Raw genomic sequence first — 27,958 nt, forward strand, 5'->3', positions numbered from 1 at the left:
GAACTCGTAATTCTGAATAAATATAATTCTGTAAGTACATTGGAATTTTGAGTCCTGAATTTATATTCAATATTATTACAGAAAATATATAAATATTGCACATACATTTATGAATACTATAATGAATAGGAGTATAATGAAGTTATTAGGTGTTGGAAAAATACTTAGATTCAGTTCTACATCCCAGGATTTTGTGGGTATTGCTTACTTAACAGTTTACAGATAAAACAAACAAACAAACATATAATACTAAACGTATAAGATTTTAGGTGACTAAATAATACAAGGCCCAAATATCCATATGATCTCATATGACTGAAAGTGGAAAAATGATAGTCCTCGGCACGAGTTTAACACCATTTTCAGGCATCTCAATGACATAATAATTATGGTTCATTAATTTTTAGATGTTTTGGTAAGTGGTAAAATTAGTGACTTCTACAGAATGAAAAATATATGTTTACTAAATTCTACAGAGATATTAAATATAGCATAGTTATGCGATACTGAATTCTACTAAGTATTTAAATTAAATAGACCATAAAATTTTAACCAGATATGTGCAATGGTACCATTTTTATTTTTTCATATGCTCACATTGGATTCTCTGCCACAAGTCAGATAGTTTTGACCAAGACCTTTATTCCCGTCGCTCCATCTGAGGTAAACCATATTTCTAGAAGTTTGGGGGTAAATTTACAAGTTTTTCCCATCATTGACTAACATACTGAATGCCTTCTTACCTCACAAATGTTCTGTTTGACTTTGGCAAGTTATTTAAATTCCCTCAAACTGTAAAACTTGGGCATAGAGCAGGAATCTCTTATTTGTTCCACTTCTAAAGTTACAGGTCTTGCTCAATATGAAGACTTTTGATATTTATTTACATGTTTAAACAGGTATGACTGTGACAATTCCAAGACTAATCTTGGCCACCGGTGACACTAGCTGGAAGAGTCGAAACTCTTTTCTGACATTACGTGGATGGGATATGAGTAGGTCATAATTACACCATTTCCCTCCAAAGAATAAAAAGTATGCCAAGCGTTAAGAGGAGTCTGAAAATAATTTACGTGTTTCCTGCTCTTTCAGTAACTGTAAATGAGATTAAAACACGGCCTAGCATCATATTATTATAGTTCTGATTTTTAAATCCTTCTCAATAATAATTATAAAAAACTCCTTTATTCACCCTGTGCTGTGCATTATGCATGGTGATTTACATACGTCATCTCATTTAATCCCATAGGCCACAGTGAGTGCTAGCATTTGCTGAGGCTTTAAGATAAGACAAACATGTGAAGAGTTCTTTATAGCATGTATTTCTGACCTAAGAGATAGGTGCTATGTACCTATTACCATTCATATAGTTTCTTATCCTGGTGAACATGAGAAATGCAATATATATTTAACATGCGATTTAAAAATTTGGGACATAAACCACAGAGAGTTGATACACCTACTGAAGATTACACACCAGATGATTTTGACTCTGATAAGAAATTATAAGTTTCTCATAATAACAAAATTATTCCAAGGGAATAGTGTACAATGATTAAACTATCGTTCAGAACACCTTTTTAATTGCCTACTGTTTTCTGATTTCTTAAAAATCATGCATGTATTCCTTGCATATTGTCAAAATCATGAAATATCAAATTCAAAAACACACTTAAAGTCTCAGAGAAAGGAAGGAAATTAACAGTATTTATTCAAGTTTGGTTATTATTTATTTATGAGTAATTTGATTATTAGCATCTTTCACTATATACATAACATATAATGAATTGTATATAATATATATAAAATACATCATATATAAAAATATTATATATATATAATATACATTCCATACATACATTCCATACATTCCAATATATATATGGAATATATATACACTGGAATGTACTTAATAATATTCTTTTATATGTAAATTTAAATTTACATGTTGCCAAATAGCCAACCGATTGTCCCGCTCCTATAGTTTTAAAAATATTTTGTGTTCTGTGACCAGCTTTGCTGTTTTATGCAACAGAAAAACTGCACTTTAAAAAAAAATTTTAATGTTTATTGATTTTTGAGAGACAGAGTGTGAGCAAGGAAGGGGCAGAAAGAGAGGGAGACACAGAATCTGAAGCAGGCTCCAGGGTCTGAGCTGTCAGCACAGAGCCCAACGTGGGGCTCGAACCCACGAACTGCGAGATCATGACCTGAATCAAAGCCGGATGCTTAACCGACTGAGCCATTCAGGTGCCCTGAAAAACTGCACTTTTATTTTTTTCAACGTTTTTTTTTTTTTTTTTTTTTTAATTTATTTTTGGGACAGAGAGAGACAGAGCATGAACGGGGGAGGGGCAGAGAGAGAGGGAGACACAGAATCGGAAACAGGCTCCAGGCTCCGAGCCATCAGCCCAGAGCCTGACGCGGGGCTCGAACTCACGGACCGCGAGATCGTGACCTGGCTGAAGTCGGACGCTTAACCGACTGCGCCACCCAGGCGCCCCAAAACTGCACTTTTAAAAACTAAGTTCTTTTTATGAACTTTATATTTTATTCTCAGAGAAGTGTTTAAAAAAAAAAGCCTATGAGAAACAGAGAAACAGAAGAAAAACAAAATGCTGAATATTCCAATTCTCCAATTTTTCTCCAAATACTTTAGAACGCCTTACTTAAAACCAAAATATTCTTTGCTTGACAATTCTTTGGTTCAGTTCTAACAAACACCATCCCCAGACAAGGCAACCAAGGGTACTGCCAAATGATGTATGTAAGACCAATAACGGAAACGTTCTTAAATATCAGTCTATGTCCAGGACTTTCATTTTCTCAAAAACATAGTAGTCTGGATCTTCCTCATCTTCTCCTTCCAATCCATTGTCACTGTACCTGTTCTACCTCTGGTCAGGCCAACTCAGTCTGGGACTTCCACTTATGTGGACCTGAGAACATTGGCCGACTCCTTATTCAGTCTGTTTTGGGAATATCTGTACTCATGAAAAATTGATAAACATAATAATTCCAGCTTTTTCTTTTTAATTCATCTTATTTCATGTAAGCAGTTGAATGTAATAAAAAAATGCAACTGGGATGTTACTGAGGACTTTTTGTTTATACTGCAATTTCTATAAATTCCTATTTCATTCTTTTAATGGTTTAGTTTGCTCAATTTTATTGCAGAAATCATAGTAAAAATAAATGAAAGTTTATGAAATGGTATAATTTTCTTTATATTTAATATCATCTCTTCCAATAGATTAGCAGAAATGAAATTACTGGCAGAAGTATATGAATATATTAAAATTCATAATATATATTGCAATTTAGCTTCCAAATGAAAATGAACCCATAATGGCATCAGAATTATTGACAGCCTTATAGACAAAATTGTACTAAGTTGTGGGTTTTTCATACATTATTCATTTACAATTCACTAGTGAGCACCTGCCATAGGCCAGGCACTTTCCGAGGTCTCTTGTGTTACTTTAATGGGCTTTTTCTACTTATAAGGGTATAACTTCCAGATGTGACCTTTGTTTGAATTTTCTGCTCAGATTGGTTGTTAAGTTTCTGATTGAATGTGATTTTACTGTGTGGGTGTTTTTATTTACATTTTTTTTCTGTTTAAAAAGTCATAGTTTGTGTTAATCAACCATCACAAAAATATACACTGCAAAACATGGAAGTCCCTAGCAGTAGTTAGGAAAGGTTACTACCAACCGCTTAACTCAGATGCTTTTCAGTTTTATTTTATTTTATTTTATTTTATTTTATTTTATTTTATTTTATTTTAAAGTTTATTTATTTATTTTTGAGAGAAAGAGAGAGAGCAGGGGAGGGGTAGAGAGAGACGGAGAGAGAGAGAACCCCAAGAAGGCTCCATGCTGCCAGTGGGGCTCGAACTCACAAACCATGATATTATGACCTGAGCTGAGATGACAAGTTGGAAACTTAACTGACTGAGCCACCCAGGAACCTCCTTTATTATTATTATTTTTTTTGCATTTCAATATTTTAAAACATGTTTTGTTAAGTAAACATACATATATAAATTAATTTGTAAAATTACGTCTACTAATATATATTTGAGCACTTACTGAAGAGTAGGCACTGCTCTATGCACAAATAATTATATCATTTAACCCTTACATCCATGTGACATATATGGTTTTATTTTATCCATAAGCTATTCTTTATTCTGAATCTAGTTATACACGCTCAGAAAACATTATTCTCACTCTTCCTTCCTCCCCTATTCCACCGACTCTCATTTAGTTTTTCTCAAAAAAGAAGTAGTCTGGATCTTCCTCATCGTCTCCTTCCAATCCACTGTCATTGTATCAGTGGTACTGACTGGACCTCACTGTTACGTTTTCAAGAATCTTCTCCCACCCCAGTTGCTGGCCTGACTCAAGAAAACCCAGACTTGCATATCAAAAACTTAGAATTTTAAAAGTACTTTTACCCTTAGGAGCACTGGAAATTTGCCTTGGAAGCCAAATAGTGGACATAAAGCTTTCCCCCTTTGAATTTCTGTTATGTTATCCCAATTACACTTGGGTAACCTGAATGACTTTGATTCTTATGAAAAATAAAATATAAAAAAGGACAGAAGAGAAATATCACAAAGAATAATATCTCAAGGTATCTTACTATATATGTCTACCAATGGGAATATAAAATATTTACAGAATAAATATATTAGCCATATGACTGCTCCTATTTGCTACCTCTATTTTAATTTCTCTTGTAACTTCATTTTTAACATTTTTTTAAATTAAAAGCATTATGTTTAGTCAACATTTTCTTCTTTGTGTTTTTTTCTACAACATCTGCATCAGCTATTGCCCTTGAGGTTATAAACTGACTGTTTTGACTCACATAAATCTTGACTTAAAAAGTAAATTAGGGGCATCTGGCTGGCTCAGTCCATTGAGCATCTGACTCTTGATTTGGGCTCAGGTTATGATTCCAGGGTCTTGGGATTGAGCCCTTCATCAGGCTCCATGCTGAGCATGGAACCTGCTTAAGATGGTCTCTCCCTCTCCCTTTGCCCCTCTCCCCCACTCGTGCATGTTCTCTCTCTCTCTCAAAAAATATTTTTTTAAGTACATTATTGTATAAAATTTGAGCACTTCACATAAGTCAATGTACTACAGCAGAGTAATTTTGATTTTGTTTTTGAAATTTTGGGAGGGCTCACAGTGAGGGATATATCACAGCATGCACAGACATTAAAGAGTGATGTGTAGACAGAGTGCTTCCACAGCTAAGAGCCAAAAACAATGTCTGTTTTTAACCTTCCACTTTGCATAGAGCCTTACTTCACCAGTCTCTCCTTTATCATACAGTTTCTTTCTTTCTTTCTTCTTGATAAGTGGAAGATATGTTATTCAGAAATCAGTGATGTTTACTGGATATCATACACCCAAGAACACAAATCATGTTGAATGACACCTGGGTCTCAGAATAAAAATCAAAGTAGAAGTGCCAGCCAACTTAGCTTTTTCTTGTTTTTTGTACATGAGCCACAAGCAAATTAATAATTTTAACTAAATGAACTATAATTAAGCCCATCTATCAAATAGAAATATTAATATTTTGAGGGTTTTATTATAAAAACTATAATAAAAATAAAATAATACAATCATCAAGGCACTTCATCCTACCTAGGACAACCGGTCCCCATATTCTCTTTAGAGAAAAAACCCATGTTTTCCTTTCTAAACCCAGTATGATTGTGTAGGCTCCCTTTTTTTACTTAAGAATGGTCTCAGGGTAAGCAGAGCGTCTTGTGATAAAGAATAGAGGAACACTGTCATTTCTGACAGTCTCGTGTTTTTATCTTTTATTTATTTAAAAATACTTATTATATGTTTTCAGTCTCTTTCTATTACCACAGACTGGAGGGTGTTAGTTTCAGTTTGTTTTTGGCTTTGACTGGCATTCAAGATGGCTTGTTTCCTTGTATTTGTTGTTTTGTTGGTGAGTTCTTATAGTCCATGCTTGATGAGAGTCTTCATCCTGGGTTGAGCATATATCCTTTCAAAGAGATTTACACTTGCTTCTGGAAGGTACTGTGGACTGTTTTTATATATTAATTTCTCCACTGGGGGAGGTCCTGGAACTCACAGATAGTATAAATTAGAGGTGCAAATTCATGGAATAAAGTGGAAGTATTTACTGACTCATGTTACATGGAATTTTAAGAAATTGACTTGCTTCAGGCAAGCAATTCTGGTACCTTTGATTGATCTCTCTTCAATTATGCATCAGAGAGTTTTCTTAATATTGCCACAATATCTATGGTGACCTTTTCTATTTCCTAGAATGGATATAGGATATTTATATATTTTGCATTTTTATTTTAGTTAATTTTTTCAGAAGGCGGAGAACTGAATTCACAGATTTAGACCAGTGTTTTGACCTATAATCTAAAAATCCTCTTAATACATATTTTTGTAAAGATCCATGCAGTATCTCTCATTTCAGCTGATACTTGTATTCGCTTACTAGGGCTGCTGTAACAAAACAGCACAGTTTGAGCAGTTAAAGCAAGAGAAATTTATTTTCTTAGAGTCCTGCAGAGACTAGAAGTCCAAGATCAAGGTGTCAGCAAAATAGTTTTTTCCTCAAGGCCACAAGAGAAGGATCTGCTCCTGGCCTTTCTTCTTAGCTTATAGTTATACCAGTCTTCTCCATTTGTCTTCACACGGTCTTCACTCTGTAGGTGTTTTATGTCCAAAGTGTCTCTTCTTATAAGGACACCAGTCATGTTAAATTAGGGCCCACCCTAATGACCTCATTTTAACTCAGTTATTTCTTTGAAGATCCATCTCCAAATTCAGTCATATTCTGAGGTACTAGGGGCTAGGACTTTAACATATGAATTTCTAAAAAATTAGCTCATAACAATATTTTCAATTAAAAACATATATATATATTATATATATAACATATATATAACATATATATAACATATATATAACATAAATATTAGGCTGGATTATAGATGTACCATCAAAGTAGTGTGAACACCTACTTAATGGGAAAGTTCTATGTCCTACTTAATGGGAAAGTTCTATGTCTAACGAAAATAGATTATTTTGATTGTCAGCAGAATTTCTATAGCAATATCATACTTTGCTTTTCCACGCCCATTTTGGTAAATGCCTTCTTTACTCAAGTATCTCTTCCAAAAGAAGGATTAAATTATAAGCATTTCATATACAGTATGAAAAAGATAAATGTAGATTTATATATATTTTGGTGTGTTAAGCCATTTTGAAGATATGGGGGAAAAATCACATGACAGAGAGATAAAATCATATAAAAGGAATTAAATATTGCAATGTGCATGTGATACGCCATAACTATTTTAAGTTGTTAATCTAACACTGCGATATCTATCGATACTGCAATGACCAGCTGTGAAAAAAACATGATCTTGTATTCCGCTTTTATTCCTCTTTGCAGGCTGGTGCCGCTGCTGTCAGATGTTCTGCCTGTAACTGAGATGTATGGTGTGCAGCTCTTACTGATACCTAAGGGCATTTTCAAAGTAACCATGCAAAACACAATCATCAAAAACAACTGGCATCCCAACTGCAGAAGATTGTGTCTATATAAGGACCTGTTCTAAGCACCTACCTACCGCCTTTGAGGAGCAGTTTTCTCTGGTGATTTTAAAGTAGATATACAACAAATTTGTCAGGAACACTGAAGCAGATTATATCATTATAGAGAGAGAAAGTTAGTGGTTTTGCTACCATGTCAATTCACCTATCAATTCATCTGTCAATTCATCTATCAATTCATCAGGAGGTCTCTAACAGGGTTTTAGAAAGGAAGCACATTTTCACCAGATCCCATTAATTTAAAATGACCAGCAGCATAGATTGCAAAGATAAAATGCTAAAGTCCAAAAAGGAGAAATTTGATTTTTAAATTAAAGTTCTGGAATTTGTCTGAGGCATATTATAAGATCTATTACCTTTGGGGGTTCAGTTATACTTGGTTGCTTCAGTTACCACAAATTCATCAGCATCACAGAGAATCATAAAATAGGAAGAAGAAGTAGAATCATCAGTCACTGGGCTACTGGATAAGAATCCAACTTTCCAGACTCTGGAGGTGTGTGTATGTATACTTATACCATACATATTCTATATATATTCAATATACATTTACTTACATGTATTTCACATCAAGGATGATCTCTTCTGCATCGGGGCAAAAAATCTATTGTCAAGAAAATCAATGTAAATTAAAAATGTGATTAAGGTAAAAGCCAAAAGAAATTAGTTTGGGAGACTATTTATTCTTATGAAAAAATCAATGCAGATTGTCCCATTATCCTCAGCTGTGTGATGAATAGTTGCACGAATTTATTATATAGTTTGCTCTCTTAAGACATGAGAATTACACAACAAAGTTGATTACTGATATCTAAAGTAGCATTGTGTGTGTTTCCTTAGGTCATGATACTTCTGCTGTAATATTGCAACATTCGGCATTGTCTAGAGAGCTCTTCATAACAGCAGCCACTTACTTCATTATTTTACTCCCTTGGGTACTTAATAGAATTCAAATCTTACTGCGCCTCATTTACAATTTTGTTACCATTTGGTACTAATCTACTTTTTAAAAAGTTCATTTATTTATTCTGAGAGAGAGAGAGAGAGAGAGAAAGGGAAAGGGAAAGAGGAAGAGGAGGAGGAGAAAGAGAAAGAGAAAGAGAGAAAGAGAAAGAGAAAGAGAAGGAGAAAGAGAAGGAGAAAGAGAAAGAGAAGGAGAAAGAGAAGGAGAAAGAGAATCCCAAGCAGGCTCCACACTGTTGGTGCAGAGACTGACACAAGGGCTCGAACTCACGAACCGTGAGATCATAACCTGAGCTGAAACCAAGAGTCAGATACTTAACTGACCGAGCCACCCAGGATCCCTGGCACTAATTTACTTTTTAAAATGATATAAAGTTAGTACAAATCCCAGATGCAAGTAGTAAAGGAAAAATTTGAAAATCGTAACCTGAAGAGAACCCACAATTATATAGCTCCTCATAAATAATTCAAATACACAGCTATTTTCAAATTTGCTCTTGCACTTAAAAAAAGTTTCATATGATTTAAATATAGTTCTGTCATATTCTATTTCCTATTATTTAATGTAGCATTTAAGTGACATTTGAAAGTGTTTTATAAAATTATATCTCACCACATATATTTCATAAAGTTACATAGGTTTTATTAATGTATTGACTTATAAGGATTTCAAACCTCAAAAAAGTTCATAGATGTGCCCAATATTAAATAGCTAGTAAAAACGGCTACTTGTCTGGTCCTTGAAGACACATCTTTTGGTATCGTCCCTTCCCTAACACCCATTTCCTATACAAACACTGAATAGTTTGTCTACAGGGACTGGCTCTACATTCCCCGATTATAACTCAATTTGTTGCAATAAGGCTTTCATCTCTGACCTGCAATAACTTTCCTCTCATGAAGATCACTTTTACCATATTTGTAGTTATATTAAAAACTAATTATCTAAATAATTGTACATCTTTGCACATTTGACACTGTTGATAACTCCTCTTCCCTGGTCTGTGTGTTACTAGCAAACTCCTTAATTTTCTTTCTTAAACCTGACCCATCTTTCTTACTCTTCTTACTGGCTTTATCTTCTGCTCTTTGAAGAATGCTATATCTGAGTGCTGGCTTTTATCTCTTCCTTCTACATATTCTCCCTGAAAATTTTATTTTTTTTCAAGGCCTTCAATTTCTATGTGCTCAGGACCCATAATCTATATGTAGAGTTCAGAATGCCCTCTCAACGTCCATACTTTATTTTTAAATCAGATTTTAAAACAAAAATTTTAAGAACACATTTCTTTTGTAGTGTACTATGTCTAATACACATGCATATAAACCCGATATGTGCATCTCAGTGTCTTTGCAGAGTGAACACAGATTGTAACCACAACTCACATCAGGAAATGGATTATTATAGTGTCCCCAAACTCTTCAAGTCCTTTTCCAGTTGCCACTCAACTCATGCAGAAAGGCAATTCTTATTCTGACTTTTATTACCATGTATTTAGTTAATTAATTCAATAGGTAATTAATTAATTAGTTAGCTAATTATTTAATTCAACAGTTTTAATTAATTCAAGATCATTTTTATTGGAAAAGGACACATAAATTGTTTCTGAGTTAGAGCCATTATTTGTATATCTACTGTCAATGTTGATTTCTGTATCTTTCCATGCAAATGTGCATACATTTCTGTTGGAATATATCTAAATATGGAGTTGATAGGTTATAATGTATGTGTATTTTCACAATTACAAGGTACTGACAAAGGCCTTTCAAAGGAGTTTTCGCAAGTTACACTGTCAACACAAACATGGAACTTTTCATTCATTCCTCACCCTTGCTAGTAATTTGGTGCTTTCTTTTCCATTTACCATTCTGCTATGTGTGCAGTGGCACATATCTGTGGTTTAAATTTTCAATTGCATAATAAATTTTGATGTCAAATACTTTTTTAGATGTTTGCTGAATATTTGTATTTACTCCTTTGTGAAATACATCAAGTTTAAAAAAATGAAATTTCCTCCTAGAACTAATAAGCAAATATAGCAAGTTGGCAGGATACAAATTTAATATAAAAAGTCAATTGCTTTATTATACACTAGCAATGAATAAATAAAATTTAAAACAAAAACACAATTCTATTTATATTAGCACCCCCCCAAAAATGAAATAGCTATAATGTTAACAAAATATGTACAAGATCAACATGAGCAAAACAACAAATCTGATGACCAAAATCAAAGAAGAACTAAAGAAATGGAGAGATATTCCAGATTCATAGAGGGAAAGACTCAATACTGTCAAAATGCCAGTGCTCCTCCAACATGATCTACAGATTCAATGCAATTCTGATCAAAATCCCAGCAAAATCTTTTGTGGTTATAAACAAGCTGATTCTACAGTTTATATGGAGAGGGAAAAAAAACAATGATAGCCAATATAATATTGAAGGGGAAGAATAAAGCTGGAGGAATGATGCTACTCCAAGATTTACTATGTAGCTATAGTAACAAAGACAGTGTGGTATTGGTGAAAGAAAGGAGAAACAGATCAATGGAATGGAATGGAGAGCCAAAAAAGAGACCCACATAAACTGATCTTTGATGAAAAAGCAAAAACAACACACTGGAGCAAAGATAGTCTCTTTAACAAATGATGCTGGAACAACTAGATATCCATAAGCAAAAAATACTGTCTAGACAGCAACTTACACCCTTCAAAAAATTAACATGTATCACAGATCGAAATATAAAATGCAAAACTCTAAACTCCTAAAAGACAACATAGGAGAAAACCCAGATGACCTTGGGTACTGTAATGACTTTGGATAGAACACCAGAAACATGAGCCATGAAAGAAACAATTGGTAAGTTGGAATTCATTAAAATGAAAAGTTTTTGTTCTCTTAAAGACAATTTCAAAAGAATGAGATGACAAGCCAGTTTAGGATAAATATTTATAAAAGACAAATTTGATAAAGGACTATTATCCAAAATATACAAAGAACTCTTGAAGCTCATCACCAAGAAAAAGTGATTTAAAAAATGGCCAAAGACCTTAACAGAAACTTCAAAAAGAAAATATATAGATGGCAAATAAGAATATAAAAATACAGGTATGCGTCAGGGATTCTGCAGATTCAGTTCCAGACCATTGCAATAAAGTGATTATCAAATTAGGCAAGTCAAATGAATTTCTTGGTTTCTCACTGCATGTACAAGTTATGTTTAATGCTATACTATAGGCTGTTAAGTGCACAGCAGCATTATGTCTAAAAAAACAATGTACATACTGTGGGGCACCTGGGTGACTGTCGGTTAAGCATCTGACTTCAGCTCAGCTCATGATCTCACGGTCTGTGAGACGGAGCCTTGCATCAGGCTCTGTGCTGACAACTCAGAGCCTGGAGCCTGTTTCAGATTCTGTGTCTCCCTCTCTCTCTGCCCCTCCCCCACTCACACTCACTCTCTCTCTCTCTCAAAAATAAGCATAAAAAAACTAAAAAAAAACCAACAACAACAATGTACATACCTTAATTAAAAATACTCTAGGGGTGCCTGGGTGGCTCAGTTGGTTAAGCATCCAGCTCTTGATTTCAGCTCAGGTCATGATGTCACAGTTGTGGGATCAAGCCCCACATTGGGCTCCATGCTGAACATGGAGCCTGCTTGAGATACTCTCACCCTCTCTCTCTGCCCCTCTCCCCTGCCCCTGTTCCATCTCACTTGTAATAAATAAACATTTAAAAAAAATACTCACTTGGTAAAAAAAAAAAAATACTAACCATCACCTGAACTTTCAGTGAGTTGTAATCTTTTTGCTGGTGGGGTCTTGCCTTGACACTGATGGCTGCTATTGACCTGGTGGGGGGGGGGGGGCGGTGGCTGCTGAAGATTAGGGTGGTGGCTGTGGCCATTTCTTAAAATAAGACAAAAATGAAGTCTGCCGTATCAACTGAAACTTCCTTTCACAAACAATTCCTCTGCAGCATGTGTTGCTGCTTCATATCATTTTACCCAAAGTAGAACTTCTTTCAAAATTGGAGTCAATCCTCTCAAACCTTGCCTCTGCTTTGCAATTAAGTTTACATATTTTTTTATATCCCTTCTTGTCATTTCTACAGTCTTCACATCATCTTCACTAGAAGTAGTTTCCATCTCAAAAAAACCACCTTCTTTACTTTTCCATATGAAGTAACTTCCCATCCATTAAAGTTTGATCATGAGATGACATTCAGTCCTATCTTCAGGCTCAACTTCTAGTTCCCTTGCTAGTTCCACCACATCTTCAATTACTTCCTCAACTGAAGTTGAATCCATCAACTTCATCCACAAGGGTTGGAATCAACTTCTCTCAAATTCCTGTTTACATTGATATTTTGACCTCTTCCCATGAATCATGAATGTCCTTAATGGCACTTGGTACGGTGTGTCCTTTCCAGAAGGTTTTACGTTTACTTTGCCCAAATCCATCAGAGGAATCACTGTCTATGCCAAAATAGTTTTTCAAAATGTATTTATTAAATAATAAGACTTCAAAAATGAAATTAGTCCTGGGGCACCTAAGTAGCTCAGTCTCCCAAACAGGCTCTGAGGCGTCAGTGCGGACCCCAAAGGGGGGCTCGATCTCACAAACTGTGAGATTATAACCTGAGCTGAAATCAAGAGTTGGACACTTAACCGACTGAACCACCCAGGCAAACCAGCGTCTTCTTCTAATAGCAGGATGTTTCATCTACGCTGAAAATCAGTTGTTTAGTGCAGCCACCTGCATTAGCTAAATCTTCTGGATAACTTGCTGCAGCTTCTGCATCAACACTTGCTGCTTTACCTTGTATTTTTATGCTATGGAGATGGCTCCTTTCCTTACACCTCATAAATTAACCTCTGCTAGCTTCAAACTCTTCTTCTGCAGCTTCTTCTCTCAGCCTTTATAGAAATAAATAGAGTTATGGTCTTGCTCTGGATTAAGTTTTGGCATTGGGGAATATTGTGTCTGGTTTGATCTTCTATCCAGATCACTAAAACTTTCTCCATCAGCAATAAGGCTGTTTCACTTTCTTATTATTTGTGTGTTCACTGGGGTAGCACTTTTAATTTCCTTCAAAACCTTTTCTGATGTATTCATAATGCGGCTAACTGGCACAAGGAGCCTAGCTTTTGCCCTATCTTGGATTTTGATACGCCTTCCTCCCTAAGCTTAAGTGATTTCTAGCTTTTAATTTCAGGTGAGAGATGCGCGACTTTTCATTTCATTTGAACACTTAGGTGCTATTTTAAGGTTATTATCTGGCCTAATTTCAATACTGTTCCATCTCCAGAAACGAGGAGGACTGAGGAAAGGGAGTTGGGGGAACCGTTCGTCAGTGGGGTAGTCAGAACACACACAATTTGTATCTATTAAGTTTGTCATCTTGAATGAACATGTTTCAATGGCTCCCCAAAACAATCACATTAGTGACACCAAAGAACACTGATCACAAATCACCATAATATAATAATAATGAAAAAGTTTGAAATACTGTAAGAATTACCAAAATGTGACACAGACACAGAGAGGAAGCAAGTGCAATTAGAAAAATGGTTATCAACAAACTTGCATGAAGCAGGGCTGCCACAGAACTTCAATCTGTAAAAACTTCTATACCTGTAAGATGTAATAGATGGAACACAATAAAATAAGTGAACCTGTATGCTCCGCATCATATGTCATCTGAGAAACGCAAATCAAAACAACAAGATACCACTGCACAACTATTTGAATGGCCCAGATCTGGAACACTGACAACACTGAGTGCTGCTGAGGCTATCAAATCAAGCAACAACTCTCATTCACTGCTCATGGAAATGTGAAATGGTACAGACAGTTTTGAAAGACAGTTTGGCCATTTCTTATATAACAAAAAATATCCTTACCATATAATCCACCAATCACATTCACTGACATTTGCCTAAAGGCGTGAATACCTTATGTCCACATAAAAACCTGCAAGTGGATGTTAATAGTTGGTTTATTTGTAAATGCCAGAACTTGGAAGCAAACAAAAATGTCCTTCAGTAAGTAGATGGATTAATAACATGAATAAAAAGACAAAAAGGAAACTTAAATGCATATTACTAAATAAAAGAAGCTATCTAAAAAGACCATATACTGGATGATTCCTTAATGGCATCTGGAAAAGACAAAACTACAGAGTAGAAAGATCAGTGCTCACCAGGAGTTGGGGACTGTAGTAAAAATGAAAAGACAGAGTATAGAGAACTTACAGGGCAGTGAAACCAATCCATATGATACTATATTGATGGATACACGTCATTACACATTTGTCCAAACCCTTAAAATGTACAACATCAAGAATGACCATAATGTAAATTACGAACTTTGAGTACTTAGGACGTGTCAACGTAGATTCATCAATCGTAACAAATAAACCACTCTGGTGGAAGATGTTGATTATGGGGAAGCTATACGTATCTGGGGGCAAGGGGTACATGGGAACTCTGTCCTTCTCAATTTTCCTATAAACCTAAAATTTCCCTAAGAATATCATCTTTAAATATGGATATTCATTTTCAAATGAACTATTTGTCTTGAATATGATTAGATGACATCTACACCCATTTTTTAGCATCTATGAATGCATTAGGATGTAATAACACAGCATGAATTTATTCCGTCCACTTGTCCAATTTCCAGATATTTCTTTAAATTCATTAATCATAACAGTACTTTTATACAGAAACATGATTCACTCTTTCATGTTATTTCAAAGATCATTTTTAATACTATGCTATGAAATGAATGAGTCAGGCAAAAATCAGGCTATATAAGGTTATTTTTTGTTTTTCCTGTTACAATTTTATTTATATTATGCAGATCATGAGCCATGATGTGAAAATGTCAATAACACCTAAGCTGCTAAACTGGGTCACAAGGAGTGAAAAGTTGTCATGGTATTTTTGGATCAAATTAAACATTGCCTGTTCTCTTCTTTTAAGTAACTTAGAAGACCTCAAAACACCTTCATGTGTGTTTTTCCTCCTAAAACCCATTTCTTGTTATTTCTTCCACAAGATAATTAGAGACAGACGCCACTTTTCAGGCAGCCATGTCCCCAAATCAATGTGCTTTTTTTAAGAATAGATAAATAAAAATTAATAAGTGAACTATAATAAGGTAGTAATTAAAGAGAAATTCTGACTTCAAAAAAGCTGAATTCCTTTTTTACCTTTATAACTTTAATACTGTCTTCACAAGTACTCTCATTTCTAACTACCAGGCCAGTATATTATATTTTAAGGTCATGACTATATATAATGTGACTCCCTCTCCTCAGGAAAAAAAAAAGACAAAACAAAACAAAACATGTCATGAGAAATAAATAGCAAAAATTGCTATGGGATGGGATTTCTAAATGCATAGTCAATTCAAATAAAAATTCTTCCAAAATGTAGCACAGCAGCTGCTGTCATTACTCTCGTTGACTGCCAAACTGGTCATTTGGAGCATACCAAGATGGCCAAAATAGGCACTTGTGATAGGTTTTGAGTTCCATTCCTTGGATTTTGTCCATGCTCCAGAATTACAAGCAGTGTAAACCAACATCAGAAAATAGCAATACAATGATAAAAATTAAAAAAAAAAAAAAGGAAGAAGAAGAAAAGAATTAATGTTCAAAGTCAAAGTTGCATTTTGTTTTATTTTCTAAGAGATGAATCACTGCTACTGATTTTAAGCTTGAGGCTGCCTGGATTACTCACATGGCACTTCCTCCTCAGTTTCTAGAAGTTATTTGTCACTGCACTCACTTTTACAGTTGGGCTAAATCTCATCATGGCCTTGTTAAAACACCAGAGAGTATAATATTCTGAACTTGGAAATTTCTGGGGTCATGTGACTTTGCTTCTTAATTGAAAACTCTGCTGTTTTTTATTCCATCCAATAGAGAATGAAATAATCAGAAATTAGTGATTACAGGAAATTCATATTGATGAGCTCTCTAAAGTGATTGTGTCATGAGCCTGTGAAGTTACAACCCTTTAATATGCCTGGATGACAGAAATTTGATGGATTTCTGACAGAAGCTAGGAGTGGCCATTTCATAAATGACTGAGGTTCTTCTGGATACATTCCTCCAAACTTTGGTACAGAACTTTATGTTTTACCTTCTCCATGTCATAAGAAAGTGTAAGCCAAGATTTAGCCTGACCATAATTGGGAGAAACCTAGTGTCAAACACATTAATTTCCCCTTTTTCAGATTATCTTACATAGAGGATTTATCTTCCACTGCATTTAACTACTTTATTGAGGTTTTCTTAATGAAGGAAAAAAGGAAAGAAAAGAGAAAGGATGTAGAGAAGATCAGTTAGATATTACTCAAGTTCTATACAAAAGATGGTAAAAACTGAATTAGAGTCATGTCAAAAACAATGGAGAGAGAGCCAAATTTTTATGAAATTTACAAAGAAATAGCTGACATAATTAAGGCAATAATTTTATATGTAATATAAAACAGATAACTCTCAAAATCATTTGAGATTTAGAAACCAAGAGCGAGATGATTTTCATAAAAAAGTATGAAAGGAAGCAATTTTCAGTAAAAATGAAGGATTTCATTTTATACAAGTTGTCATATCTTAAAAATGGAGCATCCAAACTAGGGTTTATTTTCATCTCAATGACCCTGTCCTTGTCTTTTCCTTAGTGCTAATACCTGGAAATTGTTTTTCATCAGTTTTATTATAGACTTAACAAGAAAATAATCAAGAACGACTATGAGGGGCGCCTGAGGGCTCAGTCAGAGAAGCATCTGACTTCAACTCAGGTTGTGATCTTACAGTTTGTGAGTTTGAGCCTCACGTAGGGCTCCATGCTGACAGCTCAAAGCCTGGAACCTGCTTCAGATTCTGTGTCTCCAACTCTCTCTGCAACCTCTCTCTCTCTCTCAAAAATAAATTAAAAACATTAAAAAAAAAAAAAGGACTATGAAAAAGTGAATAGTAAGTACCATTTGCCTATGTTTCATGAGTCTTGTCATTCGAGAAGTTCCTCATTTGTCAGGCTGCTGAAAATGATATTCTTAGGACAAGTATATTTTTCTTTTCTGTAAGTTAAATTAGCAACACTCTGTACCATTATTTTATCACTGAATTAGATTTTTATTTAGTGAATGACAATTGCATTTCTTACTATGTTTCAATTAAAAAAATTATTTTAAATATTTCATGGGGGCACCTGGGTAGCACAGTCAATTGTCATCTGATTTCGGCTCAGATCATGATTTCATGTTTGTGGGTTCAAGCCCCGCATCGGGCTCTGTGCTGACAGCCTGGAGACTGCTTGGGATTCTCTTTCTCTCTGCCCCTCCCTTGCTTGAGCTCTGTCTCTCACAAAATAAATCAATAAAGATTTTTTTAAAGCAAAAGTTACTAAAAAGAATTATTGCATGGACACTTTTTATTTCATAAATTTCATGCATATAAATACATACATAGAATCTATGACATTATTTCTCATGATCAACTATGACAATAAAATTAATGATGAAGGATTTTTTTCAGCTTTATTGAGGTATAATTGACAAAACTGTGTATACTTAGTAAATCTCAAGTACACAGCATAGTAGTATTAACTACCCTCATCACATTGTATTTAAGATACCCAGAGCATGTTCCTCTTATAATTGAGGTATCTCTTGGCACTGGGCTGTTCCAGCTGGGAGGGCTGATGAGGGTAAAGTGAAACTGTTCCTCCTACCTTCTTAAATGTGTCTAGTCTCAGATTTTTTTTTTTTCCAACAACCATGTGTTGAAAATTCTCTACTGGACTCCCGGACTTCCAAAAAAGGCACTCTTGTCAATGAGTGATATCAAAATTGAGGGGAAGATGGTAGAAAACACCTGATATTTTGCTGTTGCCACTCCCTAATGATGAAGAATGATGACATCCTATGAAAAACAGCACCTTTTATTTATTTAGAAATAAATCAATGGGGAAAGAAGAACTTTACAAGTTCAAGCAATAAGGCTTAGAAGAGTCTAATAAAATTCAACAGCATGCAGTGAACTATAAAACTCACCTGTTTATATTTAGTGAACCCAGTATTTCCTATGCTTTGTCTGTACATTTCTCCTCATACATTTGTAAGCAACAGATTGCCATCATTGTCTATATGTTTCTAACTTTTCCACCTTTTCACGGATATTTGTGTTATCTTCCCAAAGTTTACACTGATTTTTATGTAGTTCTTTTCTCTCACTCTCATGGCCTTTCTCCTTCATCCTGTGCCTTCTACATTTCTTAGTCATTTAACCTCTTTATATAGATTTGGAGCATAAATCAGTTTGCAATGGGGGAGGATTCATGAGTAGTGACTTCAAAGAGAAAAAGAGACAAACATTTCAGATGTAATTTCTAAATATATATATATATATATATTTAGAGTATATATGTATTAGAATATATATATTCTATTGTATATACTATATATACTATATATATACTATATATATACTATATATACTATATATATACTATATATACTATATATAGTATATATATATAATATAATATAATATATAATATATATAATATATAGTATATATATAGTATATATATACTATATATATAGTATATATATAGTATATATATATATAGTATATATATAGTATATATATAGTATATATATAGTATATATATATATCCTTCTAAAGATGGACCAAAGAAGAGAGGAGAATGAGTCCATTTTAATAAGCATACTGTGGGCCAAAAATACAGAATATAAGTAAAAATTTAAAGCACAAATTACTGCTTCATCTTCCTCATATCTAGCATCATTATGACACTTATTAAGTTCTTATTTAACATTTTCTGTGTTTAAAGAAAAATGCAACTCTGAAAGAGATAGCAGTGATGCATGAGATGGTTATTCAGGCTACCCAACCACATCTGTGGCTTTTTAAGCCATAAGCAAATGGAAAACAAACATGCTGCTGGCATATTAGAAAACCATGGAACTTTGACAAAACTAACAAGAAAAAGAAAATTGGAATGTGAAGACTGTGCTGGTGGGCCGCTTAAGCATCACAAAAGTTTGGCAACCCATGATGGGACCTGTTGAGAGACTGCTTGCTCCAAAGCCTGGAGATGAGATGCTGGAAGACTGGCAGAGGTTGGCAAAAAGCTGTTACTATTTGACTTTGATGCTCCCGCAAAAGTGCTTCCTCTTAGGAGATGCAGAGACGGGACTCTGACAAGTACGGGTTTCTGATAACTTTCAGATAATACTACTGAAATGGGTAACAATTTACAGAACTCTAACAGAGACACTGATGGATTGATAAAACTGCTAACAGTAGATCAAGATCAACATGAACTAATTACATGGGACCGAACGAATTCATGAGGAGGTATTTTCGTTTGAAACACCGCTGGTTTTTTAATGCTTTGTATTTCCAGATACAAGGAAAACTTTTTCTCTTATCTATGACTTACAGCAATTTGATAAGTTATACCATTGTAACCAGAATTTAAACAATTACATTTTCTCCCTACCCGATCTCTTCAGAATTTGTAAACGCACACTGAATATTCTTATTTCCATGGTGATATAGCGATTTGCATTAAGTTCAATAAATATATGTTCTCTGTGTAATAGAACACAATTGGAGACACTGGTTATATCATTAAGGTTTTGACTGGAATATCTTATTTGTGAGTGATGTACACAGAATCAAATATGACCAGTTTTAAGGAACTAAGGTCGACTTAAAGCTACAATAAAGACCCTTGGAAATACGTCCTGGTGCCTTGCTTATAGTATTCCCATTAGCCTTACCTAGTGAGTAAAGAAGGTCACTTCCTGCCAGGTACAATAAACTGGAGAATGTCTTGGTGACTTTGACAAGAAAGGAAATTTATCCAAATCTACAAGTATTATAGGCACATTCTCATGGGGAGTCCTTGGCTTGGCTTCCCAGCCTTAAGGGGCTATTAAATGTCCAATGTGACATTCCTTATGAAAAGTTCCAGCAAAGTAGACTTAAAAAGAATCCATGTTGTTGATCACTGTTCTTGCCGCACTTATATAAATAATTCTGCCAAGTTTAAGGAGCCTAGATTTACTTTGGTAACAAATTATTCTTATTGCGATTATCTTTGGTAGAAATGAGGGTGATTATATAGAGAAAAATATTAGGTTTTAATAGAAAATATAGTACACCTTTGTGGGTCTAAAAAAAGTTAATTATTCAAATCCTCAGCACAAATCTGATTCTTCTATGATCTTTCCCATCTCGGCAAATAGCAACTTGATCCTTTAGGTTACTCAGGTCAAAACAACTTAGTCTTGAGAACTGAGAGAGAGACTTTTTTAAAATGTTCCAATTTGTAAGGAATTATTCTTGCTATAAATTCTAAATGATTCTCTTCAATTTCACTGCTACCAATCACTATTTTAAAATATAATAATGGCCAAGTGCTATCAATAAAATCAATTATACAAAAATGTGTATAATAAAAGGTAGGCTTTGAAAGATGGATGGATAGAAGGACAGATGGATGGATAGATATATCACCATCTATAATGATTTATCTATCCATCTAGCTATCCATCTCTCCCCAGGTGATTTCACCTGACATGAAAGGTTGATGATCTAACTATGTTAGATCATTTTGTACTAGGCCTCTGATTTCACATCCAAGCAATTATCCTTTCATCAACTTTTTGCTTTTACCACATTGGTCTTCATGGATTTCATATTGTTTTTGATGCTATTATAAAGGGAATTATTTTCTATTTCAGGTATTTTGTTGTTAATGTATAGAAATACAATTGATTTTCGTATTTTGCAACTTTATTGAATTCATTTCTTAGTTCTAACATTTTTTACTATGTCTTTACAGTTTCTTTTATATAAAATCATGTCATGTGCAATCAAAGACAATTTTATTCTTCCTTTCTAATTTGGATGCATTTTATTTATTTTTCTTGCCCAATTGCTCTGGGTAGGATTTTCAGTATTATTATGAATAGGAAGAGTGATAGTGGGCACTCTTGTTTCTGATTTTGGAGGAAGAATTTCAACGTTTCACCATTAAGTATGATGTTAGCTGTGGGCTTTTCATATATGGCTTTCATTATATACTGTTACTTGATTTTAGTAATAAAAAAGCATGATCTTCACAAAGCTACATCGTGGAATACAAAGAATTATGTTATTGTGTTATCACTGATAAGAGCAACACATCCAAAACTAAATATTGCTGAAGACATGTTTCAAAATTTGTTCAGTGAATAAGTTAAATAAAATTAATTTAAAAATGAATTACACCCTTTCCATTATTCCCTCACTCTTTAAATAACAAATGTTTCCTGGATACCTTTAAGTTCAGATCATAAACAATAGAAGGTGGCCCTCTAATAATGGATTCTTTTATTATTTATTTTTTACATTAATTTATTTTAAAAAATTGTAATGTTTATTTATTTTTGAGACAGAGAGAGACAGAGCATGGATGGGGGAGGGTCAGAGAGAGGGAGACACAGAATCTGAAAGAGGCTCCAGGCTCTGAGCTGTCAGCACAGACGCCAATGCGGGGCTCGAACTCACAGACTGTGAGATCATGACCTGAGCCCAAGTCAGACGCCCAACCGACTGAGCCACCCAGGCGCCCTTAAATTAATTTATTTTTTAATTTACACCCAAGTTAGTTAGCAGAGAGTGCAACAGTGATTTCAGGGTAGATTCCTTAGTGCCCCTTACCCATTTAGACCACCCCCCTCCCACAAACCCTCCAGTAACCCTCAGTTTGTTCTCCATATTTATGAGTCTCTTATGTTTTGTCCCCCTCCCTGTTTTTACATTATTTTTGTTTCCCTTCACTTATGTTCATCTGTTTTGTCTCCTAAAGTCCTCATGAGTGAAGTCATATGATTTTTTTCTTTCTCTAATTTCACTTAGCATAACACCCTCTAGTACCATCCACGTACTTGCAAATGGCAAGATTTCATTTTTTTTTTTTTGATTGCTGAGTAATACTCCATTGTGTGTGTGTGTGTGTGTGTACACACACACCACATCTTCTTTATCCATTCATCCATCAATGGACATTTGGCCTCTTTACATACTTGGCTATTGTTGATAGCACTGCTATAAATATTGGGGTGCATGTGCCCCTTCAAAACAGCACACCTGTATCCCGTGGATAAACACCTAGTAGTGCAATTGCTGGGTCGTAGGGTAGTTCTATTTTTAGTTTTTTGAGGAACCTCCATACTGTTTTCCAGAGTGGCTGCACCAGCTTGCATTGCCACCAACAATGCAAAAGAGATCCTCTTTCTCTGCATCCTCAGCAACATCTGTTGTTGCCTGAGTTGTTACTGTTAGCCATTCTGACAGGTGTGAGGTGGTATCTCATTGTGGTTTTGATTTGTATTTCCCTGATGATGAGTGATGTGGAGCAGTTTTTCATGTGTTGGTTGGCCATCTGGATGTCTTCTTTGAAGAAGTGTCTAGTCATGTCTTTTGCCCATTTCTTCACTGGATTATTTGTTTTTTGGGTGTTGAGTTTGACAAGTTCTTTGTACATTTTGGATACTAACCCTTTACCTGATATGTCATTTGCAAATATCTTCTCCATTCCATAGGTTGCCTTTTAGTTTTGCTGATTGTTTCCTTCGCTGTGCAGAAGCTTTTTATTTTGATGAATTCTCAGTAGTTCATTGTGGCTTTTGTTTCTCTTGCCTCCAGAGACCTGTTGAGTAAGAAGTTGCTGCAGCCAAGATCAAAGAGGTTTTTGCCTGCTTTCTCCTCTACTATTTTGATGGCTTCCTGTCTTACATTGAGGTCTTTCATCCATTTTGAGTTTATTTTTGTGTATGGTGGAAGAAAGTGGTCCAGGTTCATTCTTCTGCATGTCACTGTTCAGTTTTCCGAGCACCACTTGCTGAAGAGACTGTCTTTATTCCATTGGATATTCCTTCCTGCTTTGTCAAAGATTAGTTGGCCATACACTTGTGGGTCCATTTCTCTATTCTGTTCCATTGATCTGAGTGTTTTTGTGCCAGTACCATACTGTCTTCATGATTACAGCTTTGTAGTACAGCTTGAAGTCTGGGATTGTGATGCCTCCAGCTTTGGTTTTCTTTTTCAAGATGGTTTGGCTATTCATGGTCTTTTCTGGTTCCATACAAATTTTAGGATTTTTTGTTTTAGCTCTCTGAAGAATGCTGGTGTTATTTTGATAGGGATTGCATTGAATATGTAGATTGCTTTGATTAGTATTGACATTTTAACAATATTTGTTCTTCCTTATCCAGGAGCATGGAATATTTTCCCATTTTTTCTCTTCTTCAATTTCTTTCATAGGCTTTCTATACTTTTCAGTGTATAGATTTTTTTGCCTCTTTGGTTAGGTTTATTTCTAGGTATTTTATGGGTTTTGGTGACAATAGATTCTTTTATGATTGAACATAAAAGTTTACAGAATCTATCTCACATTGCATCTAACATCATTTATTTTACTTATTTGCATCTTATGTTCATCTATAAGATGGAGATTAAATCTGTCTCTCTTATCTATGAAAAAATCTATACATGTAGTCTTAACAGAATATGGACTCCCTTTTAGTACAGAACATTCTCTCTACAACTTTCTTTTTACTTATTTCCTCAACATTATTAATACAGACTAAAAAAGGGAAAATTATAAATTAGACTTTGTTTTGGGAGTATTTGATAAAAATAGATAAACAGCAAAAATTAATTTGTGTTGTTCTCAAATATATTGAAGGGAAAACGTAGTTTCTAAAAATGCCCATTAAGTTTTTGTTTTCTGATATAACAGACATTATATATTTGTGAAAATAGGAAAGAAACATAAAGTTTGTGTTTTCAAAACAGAAAACACAAGTAGGTTTTTGAATTTCAAAATGTATTATTTCAAAAATGTTTTATTCCACAATTATAAACTAAATATTATATTCTAAATTTAGAATAAAAATTTTATAGCTTTAAACATATCATTTTAATTTTTCTTCCTACTCAAAGTTCCATTACTTCTTACATTTATATTTTACCTTTGACTCCAATTACAGTGAATATACCACTAGAAACTCCTTAATCTGTGATATGTTACCACATCTGAGCATAAACTCTTCAAGGGAAAGTGTCACAATAATAGATTCTATGGTTACAAACTGCATTATCGTTCACAGTTTTCAGTACAGATTTTAGTGTCTCAAAAGATATTTTGGTACCACTCAGAATTCTGATAACAGATCAAAGCCCAGCAACTAACTCAAAGAGCATATTGGTAAAAATTAAGTCATTCTCTATCTGAAAGATGACATAGATTAGTGGTTATCTAAAATTTCAATCCAATTTTCCATAAAATAATAGGAAAATGAACCAATTTCCCAGAAAGATAAGTGAGAACCCATAGCAGCTTACTAAATACTAGAACTTTATTGCTGGCTCTGTATTATAACTTATAAAATGTGTGAATTTTACATTACAAATAGTGCACCCTTTAAAAGTAAAATTAATGCTCTAAGAAGATATTCTACATTTATCCTTGTCTTTCTTGCTCTCTGGACACAATATTGTGTAATTAAATGAAACAACAACAAAATCTAGTTTGATGAGCAAGTGGATTTGTAAGCGGTTATTACATTATACCCAAGTTTTACAGCAAACCTATCAAAACTAGAACTTTGCTGGCACTGTGGTAACATGAAAACAGTTGGGGATTTCTAATAAAAGGAAATACGTTGCTCTTAAAATGGGTAAGGCGTTTTTCTAAGTACAACATCTGTATTTAGATGTGTAATCTTCAGGAAAGTTCTGTAACTTAGCTATTATTATTATCTTTGTTTTGTAGGTGGGGAAATAGCACCAATATCCTAAAGTCACACAACAAGGAGGTACCAGAACCAGAATTTGAACCCTGGGAATTCCCTTCAAAAATGTGCTCTCAAACAGTATGCTAGGCTGGTCCTTTTGAGGTTGTCCTATTATAACCCTAACATTTTGTCTTAGTCTGTTTGGAATGTTGTAACAAGCTACCAGAAATCGGGCAACTTCTAAAGAATAGAAATTTATTTCTCACAACTCTGAAAGTTGACAGTCCAATATTAGGGTGTCAGCACGGTCTGGTTCTGGTGAAGGCCCTCTTCTGAGTCACAGACAACCAATATGTCACTGTGTCCTCACACTGTTGATAGACATAACAGAGCTCTCGTAAGTCTTTAATAAGGACACAAATCCCACTCATGAAGGCTCTACCCACACGAACTAAGCACTTTCCAAAGGCCCCACCTCTCTAATACCATCACTTTGGGGGTTAGGATATCACATATGAATTTGGGGAGTGCACAAACATTCAGCCCATGGCACATTTTTAAGTTACTTCAATTTTTTTTTTTTTTTTTGTCATTTCTCAGTTTCCTGATCTGTAAAACAGGGCAGTAATGACTACATTTCAGTCTTATTGAAAGAATTCTTATACGTGTGTATAGCAAGATTAGTAGATTAGTAAAGTATATATGTACCGTATACACTGTGATTATTACATTTTTGTCTTTGACTCTACTGCTGCCACTATTTTTTTTAAATAAAGAAATGTTGAACTACCAATTCCCATATGTAAGTTAGTACACATTCTTATGGTTTCTTTCTCTAAAGTTTCAAGATACCTTTATGGTTCAACTGTGTCGACTTCAAAGCTTCTCAAATGTCAGACTAAAAAAACATAAAATATGACATTTTTAATAAATTTGGAGACCACAAATGCATATTATAATGTACAATCATTTGGTTCACTGTCCAAAGGTTTTCAAGGACGCCTTTGAAATTCAAGTTCAAAATGTTCACCACAGCTAAAGGCTTTTGAAAAATAACTACTGTTTAGGAACGTTCTCTGCTTCAAGAATTGTTTTTCAGCAAACACATCAAGAAAACAAATATTACGTATAATTTTGCAGATAGCTACACATTTCAAAGGATGATGACATCTGTGTATAGGTCTGCAAAATGAGTTGATACAGCATTTTTCTTTTCAGTCAATCCTGATTAAATAATTACTAAACATTATCACTGTCATCTTCTTTTATCTGAAAGTTGGTACTATAAAATTGTATCATTTTTGGTGAAAATGGTATATTATCTGCTTCACTAAATGCTATACTTAGTAAAATGTGAAACACTTTAAACTGCCTTATTGGATATTTGCCTAAAAAACTAAAAATACACAGTATGCATGGTTTTTTTTTTAAATAAAGTTTCTTTATTTGCTGAGAGAAGAGAGTGAATGCGTGGGAGGGGTAGAGAGACAAGGAGTGAGAGAGTATCCCAAGAAGGCTCCGCACTGTCAGCAGCGGCTCAACACAGGACTTGAACTCACAAATCGTGAGATCATGACATGAGCCGAAATCAAGAGTGGGATGCTTCACCTACTGAGCCACACAGTTTCTTGCTCCCTTTCTTAATGGCACTAAATTCGCAAGCTGTAAGGTTCAGGCAGAATTGACTTCCCTCCTCCCAACTCCAGAGTGGCCGTATTGGCCATAATGATTTACTGAGTTGGATAAATAACTTAGGTTTTTCCAAACAGAAGGCATGCCGTTTTATTTATACTATTATTTACTAGGGATATGATGAAATGTATTAACTCTCTTTAACTGTCTTAGAAGTATGAAGTTATGAAGCTAAGGACTATTTCAGCCTTAAAACTTCCCAAGATCCTCCTGGATCAAAAATGAGGTCATTATTACATCACAGGAAGAGAGAGAGAGAAAGAGAGGGAGAGAAAGGGAGAGAGAGAGAGAGAGAGAGAGAGAGAGAGAGAGAAAAGGAGAACAGATATGAGAAAGAAATTCTGGCGAGTCCTTTTGCATTCTGGATCAAGCCTCAAACTGATACCTAAGTCATCTCAGGTCTCCCAAATTAATGAATTAATAGAGTCCCATTTAAAACAGTTTGAGTTAGCTTCACATGATGTACAGCCAAAGCAAATCATAAAATATCAGATAAGTATTCTATGATATTATTTCTCCCTGGTAAAGAATTGAAATTACCTTGGACAGAGTCTTTTGTTCAGATGCTAAACATCAGAGGATTAAGGAAATGGCTTATAAACTGAATTACTTGACAAAAAAAAATCCCCCCACCCCAAAATTAGATTTGAGGCCTTTCTTATTACAGAACTATCAATAGTAAATTAAAACAATGAGATGCCTCATTTATACTTTTGGTAATTGTGAAAAGACTCTAACAAGGCAAAATGGGAAAACAGGTCTAATGGTCCCATTAGGTGCTTTTGTAGATATATTGTTAAAAAATAATGTCTGGATTTATAAGCATTACT

The sequence above is a fragment of the Panthera onca genome, chromosome A1 (genome assembly GCF_046562875.1).
Source record: "Panthera onca isolate mPanOnc1 chromosome A1, mPanOnc1 haplotype 2, whole genome shotgun sequence".
Classification (NCBI taxonomy): domain Eukaryota; kingdom Metazoa; phylum Chordata; class Mammalia; order Carnivora; family Felidae; genus Panthera; species Panthera onca.